Source organism: Tachypleus tridentatus, chromosome 13 (assembly GCF_004210375.1).
Source record: "Tachypleus tridentatus isolate NWPU-2018 chromosome 13, ASM421037v1, whole genome shotgun sequence".
Classification (NCBI taxonomy): Eukaryota; Metazoa; Arthropoda; class Merostomata; order Xiphosura; family Limulidae; genus Tachypleus; species Tachypleus tridentatus.
The window spans coordinates 274234784-274243988 of NC_134837.1; the positions used below are offsets into that span (position 1 = coordinate 274234784).

General features: G+C 37.3%; 1 long non-coding RNA gene across 2 annotated transcripts; it reads left to right on the plus strand.

Annotated features, from left to right (window-relative positions):
* Nucleotides 1–2267: 2267 nt before the first annotated feature.
* Nucleotides 2268–7090, plus strand: LOC143238427 (uncharacterized). Of its 2 annotated transcripts, none has more exons than XR_013020574.1 (3): nucleotides 2268–2746; nucleotides 5260–5329; nucleotides 6689–7090. It is a non-coding gene; the product is annotated as an uncharacterized LOC143238427 (long non-coding RNA). The 2 variants fall into 2 exon arrangements; XR_013020573.1 differs by lacking the exon at nucleotides 2268–2746 and adding an exon at nucleotides 4527–4640.
* Nucleotides 7091–9205: the final 2115 nt, after the last annotated feature.

The following is a 9205-nucleotide window of genomic DNA, read 5'->3' on the forward strand; positions in this document are numbered from 1 at the left end:
GCTGATAAGTTTCACCAGCTGTTCGTGAAAGGAAAGGTCGAGGGAGGACAAAAACTGAGTAATGTCGTCCCACAACTGCCCATCCACGGGTAAAGCCGAGAATAAATAGCGGTAATAGCCGAGGAACGCGTCTAGAATGTCAGATGATGATTAATCATTATACAACACCAGACTGGAGATGTGTCTGGTTTTGGTCATCTCCCGTGCCCTGCACAATGGAACACGAGTGACGTTTTTTACAAGAGATGCTTGCAGCATGGAATAGTTTGGAATAATCCAAATCCGATTCCCTGTGTAGGTTCTCGATGTTTGAGAGGACCCAATGATCCACTGGACTGCCATGGAACAAGGCAGCCAAGATATTTTGCTTGTCTCGCAAGGCCAGGCAGCAGGTCCGCTAATGATGCATGCCATCTTGCCTCAACAAGGAGGAACAGGCTTCCTTCAGACCTGCCCACCACGGCCTAGTAACAGACTCTGCCGAAGACCAAGTTTTACATAGAACTTGTCAAGGCGACAAGAAACGCCCTGACTGGTATAAGTTGCCACAAAAGCAGACATATGCAGCACACACGCCAGACATCGGAAAAGTTGAAATCCAACAGCACCACACGCAGAGACTTCGTATACCAATCGCCAGAAGGAGGATCGCCACTAATTTTGTCAAGGTGAGGTTCCAAGACGCAGTTGAAGTCGTTACCAAGGACGATATTGGCCTGTGTAACCATGAACCTGTCCAAAACTGAGAAGAAGGCCTCCCACTCCCCAGATTGGGCAGGCAAATAGACATTGACAAGTCGAATCTTACGACTCCAGCGACAAAATTAATGCACACAACTCGCCCCTCAGCATCACTATGTGACTCGAGGAGCCTGCCATTAAAATGAGGATGAAAGAGGATTTCTCACACCCCACACACGTGTCGCGCCAAACGAACAAAAGGCACGGACAGGATAGCGAGAGGAAAACGAAAAGTGGTCCTTCCAAGAGGCAAAATGAGCCTCCTGCAAAAATATTGCATCAACCACAAAGCAATTGAAGAGGGAGAATGTGTAGAATTGCTTGGCAATGCCACGCATCCCTTGGATGTTTAACATTATGCAATAAAAACCCATCAACCAATCAGAGGGGAGGAATCAGTGATGTTGCTGCTTTAATTGTATAGATGGTGGCAGGGGGAGCGAGCGGCCTCTTGAGGCTACTCGACCCCACCCCAGCTTTGCAGCTGTAACCGCTGGCATCCGACCAACGCCGCTGCAACACAGGAACATCCAGAACTATGTCTGGAAAAGACACGGGGTTGCAGGGCCCACGCTCCCACTCACTCTCCTCTCCAAGCCCTGAGAGACTGGTAAGACTTGGGAAGGCGACCAAACAGTCGAACAAACCAGGTGATGGGAGTTCGTCCAACGTTGAAATCCCGCTAACACTGCGGGAGAGGAAGGGGCCAGAATACCCAAGGTCTGGGCACGGGGTCCTTCAGAACTCCCAGCAGAAGAAACCTGGGCCACCTCAGAGGTGCCATCTCCCCAGCCGACCCACCCTGAACAGAGGAGATTGGACCCTCCTTGTAGGATCCCACCTCAACACCTACTGGAGTGGTAAGAGCGTGGGTGCCCTCAACCCCTCCCCAACACCTGACACAGAGGCCTGAGCCTCCACTGAGATAAAAGATGCCCCAGCATTATCCTGTTTGTCCATAGCCCCCTCAGGGCCACATCCAAACTGAAACTAGCAGGAAGCTGAAGCCTCCTTAGACTGCCCCACCCCCAAACGGCTCCCGAAGCGTCCCTCATCGCCACAGGGGCCGAAGTCACCTGACCTTGGGAGGGAGAGTCCCAGCCGTACTTAAGGGTGGTAAGTACACCTTCCTGTTCGAGACTCTGCAGCTGCTGGGGCAGGCACCCTCAGAGGCACCACCTTTAGCTGCCTTTAAAGTCGGGGAGGAATAGCAGATGCCCCACTCATTTGTCCTCCTTAACACGCGGCGGCCCTACAGCCACCGCAGCATATGTCGCCAAACACCTCGTGCAACGCAAGGTCGTGTGGCTACCACAACACACATCACACGTAACAGAACAGGCACTGTCGACGTGTACAAAGGCCAGACTTATCTCGCACTGCAGCATCTGGCAAGTATGAAACAGGTGGCTATTCGAGGCCACAGGGACAACACAGCCCCGGAAGCTGTTCACAGTAATGAAGTTGAGAACTGGCTTCTTCATTTCCAGACAGACACGCCAGTTCCCAGTACACACAGTTGGTCGCGTCTGGTGTGCCTCATGTTCGTTTTTTCCAACTGTCACGTACGCCGACAATAAGTCCTTGACGACGTCGTGGGACAGTTCAAAAGGGGTCGACCGGAGAGTTACCCATTTACTGTTTTGTCTGGTCGGCTCCACGGGCACTAGTTTGTCCTCAAAGGGGGAAAAAAAACCTTTGTTCAAAAGGGTCTGGGCGTGCGTAGCCATGAAACGCCCGTTACCGAAGTGTTATAAATACTCCAAATGGCTACTTCCCACGGCGGCGTTCACAGCGTCTATCACTTCCGAGGGCGGTGAGGCCGCGGGCACCAGAAAGTGGATGGACCGCAGCCGAGCAGAGAACGGCCGGATGGCCGTAGCCATATCGACCTACACAGTATTTATGTAAAAACGGCTCGTTGTTGAGAAAAATTTTAACGCAGAGGAACGAACAACGTTTAGACCTTCTTCGGTCATCGTCAGGTTCACGAAGAAAGAAAGAGGTAACTGTCCAGAAGCTGACCACATGTTTGAAAGGGTTTGTGTAACTGAGTGTCGGAATATATATGCAAAAAACGGCTCGTTTGGGTTGAGAAAATATTTTTACGTAGAAGAGCGAACCAAACGAGCCGTTTTTGCATATATATTTCTCTCCAAGTGGGTTTTCTCGACATCACTGAGTGTCGGAATATACAGAGCGGTGTTAGATGTTTCAAAAAATAATTTTATATTATTTATTTTATTATTATTATATTTTTTTAATATAGGTATAAAGGTGTTCCTTTGTATTGGCTTCTTTTGGGCTTAAGTTGTTGAATAAGTAAGGCTTCTTTAATTTTGCGTTTGTTTATGTTTGTATCTTTATTTAGTATTTGGGTGTTTTCTATGGTTATGTTGTGTTTATTTGACTTGCAGTGTTCGAAAACGTGTGAAGGTGACTTTTTATGTTCTTTGAATCTATTCCATTTTGTGACTTGTTTCTCCAATATAGAAGTCGTGGCAGTTATCACATTGTATTTTATAAATAATGTTGGTGTGGTGTTTGTCAGTGTAGTTTTTACATAGTATAGACCTCAGTTTTGTGCCTGGTTTTTGAATAAATTTGGTATTAACTGGAATGTCACATTTTGTTACTAGTTTTCGCCAAATGTTGGTTATTTGTTTGCGTTTCACATGCTTGAGACGGTAGAAATGACTTTTGTCATGTGACAAACAGGAGTATGTCGTCACACTGAACATTTGTTTGTTTGTTTTGGAATTTCGCACAAAGCTACTCGAGGGCTATCTGTGCTAGCCGTCCCTAATTTAGCAGTGTAAGACTAGAGGGAAGGCAGCTAGTCATCACCACCCCACCGCCAACTCTTAGGCTACTCTTTTACCAACGAATAGTGGGATTGACCATCATATTATAACGCCCCCACGGCTGGGAGGGCGAGCATGTTTGGCGCGACGCGGATGCGAACCCGCGACCCTCAGATTACGAGTCGCACGCCTTAACACGCTTGGCCATGCCGGGCCACACACTGAACGAATGTATGTATATTGTTCCCGTACAGTTACAGAGCTCGATTCGAATTCTAATGGTCGAGGATTATAATTCCCGTCTCATAAAACTAGCTGGCCCTTTCAGCCATAGAGGCGTTATAAGTGACAGTTAATCCCACAATTTGTAAATATAAAAGTAGCCAATAGTTGGCGGTGGATGGTAATAATCATCTGCCTTCCTTCCGATCTTAAACAGGTAACTTAGGGACGGCTAGCGCAGATAATTCTCGTGTAGCTTTGTGGGAAATTTAAAATTCAAACAAAGAAACGAATAGAGTGTCCACATCATTTAGGGAAAAAATTTTCTAAAGAAATAAAATAATGTCTATATAGATTCTAATGTTAAGATAATTAAGTATTGGCTATCATATCGAGGCTCGTTTATTCTAGCTTTACAACAGATAGGTGTCTCCCACAAGATTTATTGATATATAAACTATTCCTACATCCATTATATACAAATTGTGTGTGCGGGGGCTCAAATAGATTTCCACTATTTACATGTTACTATCTATTCCACCCTAATCACACAACTTTATTTTCATTTACAGTTTCAAAATTATTTCACAACCACATGAGCCACTTCAACAGAAATTTATTACATGTAAATAACAAAAATTCACTCACTGTTTCCTATTGGCTCAGTCTGTCTCTCTACATGTCTCTATAATACTGCAATTTATTCTTCACGTCAATGTTACGAGGAACATTCTGATTGGTTGTGATGATCTTATAACTGTGCATCTCATTAAAAATACAACAATATAAGCTGAGTATCATGACCTTAGTCTAACTGTATATTTACACTCTGGTAAAACGTAGTAGAAGAATCTAATAATTGAACACTCCTTGGTAATATAATTTTTATTTATTGTTTGAATTTGTTTATAATAGTAATTATAATGAATATTAAACAAAACATATACCTTAAATACTTATATGAATAATTATTTTTATCATGTTAACACAAACTAATATTTTGTTTTCATTTTATAAGTCAATATTTTACCACAGGCATGGTAACTTCAACGTTTTTCTATTCATTGTTAAACTTTATTTCTGTGTGTTTTGGTTGATCGATTTGGTATTGTTCTTAGATATAAACTTTCTTTAATAAAGAAGTTTTTACTTTCATGTTTTATTAAGTTCGAAAAACCTCAAAGAAATTGAAAAATTTCAATATAAATTTATTTTTGTTGTTAAACGGTATTTACAAAATGTAATTTTTATCCTATAGAAATCTTGCATTAGATGTTGTCCAGTTATTGTAATGGTTTTAGTGTTCCTGTGATAAATCGTGAACTTGTTTCTTCTGTAACTCTCTACTTCTGCTTATAAAAAGAACCTCTGTTTTAATATATCTGAAGCTAGTAAGATATAGAATACATGGGCTGTACTGAGTTTTGATCTTTTATTTTAGGCTTCGTTAAAAGTCTCATTTCTCTAACTGTATTAATACTAATTTTAACAGATCAGAGAAATGAAGACTACAACAATTATTATACTTTTGATGTTTACAACACTGTTGGAATCAACTCCAGGTGAGAGTATGAATTCTTTAACACCAAATTCATACAAACAGTTTAAATGGTATGATAGAAATATCAATTATGAGTTACGTTTGTCTGTATCGTTTAAGAAACTGCCACAATGTTGATTTCTTGTTACTAACGGAATGTAACATTAATATTATGTATCATAATGTATAATGAAAGTAAATTTATAACAACAACGTGTATCCAAACATTCGAATATTGTCTATAATGAAAGAATGTAAAAAACAATATACTTCTCTTGATGACTATATATTTCACAGCAATTTAAAGTGAGAAATTAAATTATTTCAAAATGATTACATGTGTGAAACAGCAACACAAGGTGACACAACCATGCATTTTTATAAAATTTGTTCTTGTAACTTTTGAAGTAAATATTTTAATTTAAATTTCATTTGCTGCTACAACTGAATATCAAACTGAAAGTAAGTAATATAGACAATAATATAACAGATAATTGTTTCATATACGTTTATTGTTAATTAACGAGTGTATAAAATACTAATTACATTAATACGACAGCTGTTTAGATGATTGATTTTGTGCTGTGGTCGTGTTTGTTATGACATACAATCCACAGCCGTGAGAACAATATACCGTATTTTATACAATGTAATACGCACATTTTTTTTCTTTAAACTCCCCATGAGTGTCCCAAGATAAGAGTGATGGGTTAAGACAAGAGGTTAGCTTGGGATCTACTCAAATTGGCCTCTCATACAGATCGTAATGTCATTACTTACTAATTACAAGTATCTTCAGTTGTATAAAACACACAATTGAACTAATATTGTCGATATACTGTGGAGTATATTATGTCTTTACTCAGTAAATTGAAGAAAATCAAGGATATATTAAAGTGTTAGTTATAAAGTCAATTTTTTATTAGAATTATCTGTCACAAATTAGGGTTCGTCTTCCACGATGTAGCCTCTAACTAAGGCGTAAAATACGGTATTTAGTGTATAAGGTAAGAAACGGAGAATCACTTTAATGTGTTTTTGCAGATAATTTTTATGTACTTTTAGTGTCGCAACGGAAAGTTGAAATTTGATATAAGATACTTTTCTGGAAACAAGAAAGTAGATTGGTTTATAGATTAATAATAATAGATTTTTTACTGACAAACTAGTCAAATTAACGTAACTGTTAAAGATGACTATTTTTTTGTGACGTATTCTGTAACATCAACGGTTGATCTTGGCATTGACGTAATTTTAATAGTTTTATGAATATAATGTTTATTAGCTAGGCTAGATAAACAGTGACGATTTAAAAATCATTATAAAATATTATAGGCGATATATATTCTAATGATGTCACTTTGTTTACTACCTGAACTAGTGGGGAATTTCCGAAATGGCACCGAATGTACAACAAATTTTGTTCATTGTGATGTTCCTCCTTCATATTGTTGTTCTGATAGTCATGGAGGTGGATTTCGAGGTACAATGGGAGGTGGAGTTGGAAGTAGAAGTTTTGAATTTGAATTACAGGAAGCATATGATTTAAAGTGAAGAAGGAAGCGATATATTCTGAGGATACATTAGTATCCATATGGAATTTTGTTATCAATAAAAATATATAATAAAAATAATTATTGTGTTTGTTTGCTATTAAGTTCAAAACTGACAAATGTGTATTTTAGTTATGACCACACCAAGGATCGAAACTTGAATTTTAACTTTATAAGATTTCGATGTTATCAGTTTCTCAAGTGAAGTTAAGTGACTTTTAAGCTTTTAACCAAGTAGTTCCAAATAAAATATTTAAAACATGTTTCGAAACATCACATTAGTATAATAAGAGATCGGCAAGCAGTTTAAAACAATACATGAAACCTAATATTTTAATAGTAAATAATTGAAAGCTCTAACAGATGAAAATAGCTTTGATAGTTACTTACTATTTACTGTGTATTAATAGCAAACATCTTCGATAGTAGAATAAATTACTTGGGTCATAATACGTAATGAAATATTTCATCATAAGTTTCGTTAATATTTTATGGTTAAACCTTTGTTTAAATTGTAAAACCAAACGATAATAATTGAAGATAAGTAATCAATGATCTTTTATATGTGACATAAATGTCTTTCAAACACAATGACAGAGGATTTCCTAATGCTTGTATATTATCGTTATGAATCAGTATGTTTATTTATATTTCATATAATATTGTGGGGTCAGTATTTTGGAACACGTAATTACAATAATTATGAAAATACTGAAAACTGAATGTCAACTTTACTCATAAATATAATTTAAAGCAGTGCCATCTACTGTAAAAGCACCGTCACTTACTGTAATAATAAAGTATATAGAATTCAGTTCCAGTCATATTAAGAATTCTTCTAATTTCGCTAGTTCTTTCTTTCATTATATTTTCTGTGTCAATTACAAAATAATTACTAAACTCATTTTTAGGTCTCATTAACTTGCTCAGAACTATAAATCCGGGAGCTAATGGTTCGGATCTCGTTGACGAAAAAGCTTCTTATGTAATTTTGATTTAATGGTATGTTTTCTTTTGCCTAAGGTTGAGCTCAAAGTTGAAACTAAATATCGTGATCCGCTTTGTATTCTAAATAAAGGTGTTTAACATCATTTCTTTATAACTGAGTAAAATAAATAAAACAAAATTATAACTATATGTAATACTACAAATCGAGGTTATCAAGGTTTCTGACATTATCATTAAAATGTCTAAATCACGTGGTGATGTTTCTAATACTCACCGTTTCTAGAGTTTCTTATTTCATAAAATTAAAGCTGAACTACAGAATATTTTATTTCTCTGATATGACATAACGATAAAAATATGTTGTTGTTTTTTTATAAGAACAAAGCCACACTGGTCTATCTGCTTTGTTCACTTGTGAATAATACACCGCATTTGAACGTTGTAACTACATAAACTTACCGCTGTGCCATAGGAGACTATGTGAAGACGATGGGTTAGCTGTTTTAGAATTTAGTTTCATGAATTAAACAAATAGTAGAAGTGAAACGTGTGTATTGAACCCATCGTTTATTCTTAACGACAATAGCAACACTTAACGACTTGTGAATGAAAAAGGTTTGAGTGAAGACAAAAAAACAATTCATATCATGTGAAGAAACACTAAAGCTGATATTGAATTCCTTAACTCTGGGAAGAGAGCGATTGAAGAACAATACTTAACGTAACACTGATAACTTTCCACGCTTACATGGTAGATTCTAGAAGTTAATAAAGTATTTACAAAACCAACAGATTTTTAACAAACGTTGTTGTTTGGAGTTTGTCGCTGGAGGACCTAGAGTAGGAACTGAAAATAGTTTAGACATTACACATGGAAACGTTTCTTCAAACACTGACCACATGAATATAATTCGACATGCATAAATGTGAAATAGTACATTTTAAAGGATTTGTGAGTTTTCATTTACTTGTGAATTTAATATGTCATTATTATACGGATAATAAGTTTCTGAGTTTGGTTATATAGCAAGTTACATGTGATTATCTTAATGCTGGAACATGAAATAAAACCAATGTGTTAAAGTGCAAGAAGCACCGCTTAAAACCGGGATTCGATACCCATGGTGGGCATAGCACAGATAGCCCATTGTATAACATTGTGCTTATTTCCAAAACAAACCAAAGAAACAAGTACAGGGAGTCATTTGGTATTTTATTAAACGTCTGTCTTACAGAAGTATCTACAGTATTATTATACACCAGTTATTACATACAAAACATATTCTTACACTGTGATATAACGATGTGTTTTTCTGATGTTAGTCTATTTAGAATCCTATACAGTTGAAAAGTTGATACTATAAACAAAATATAAATTACAAAGAATAGAAAGTCGT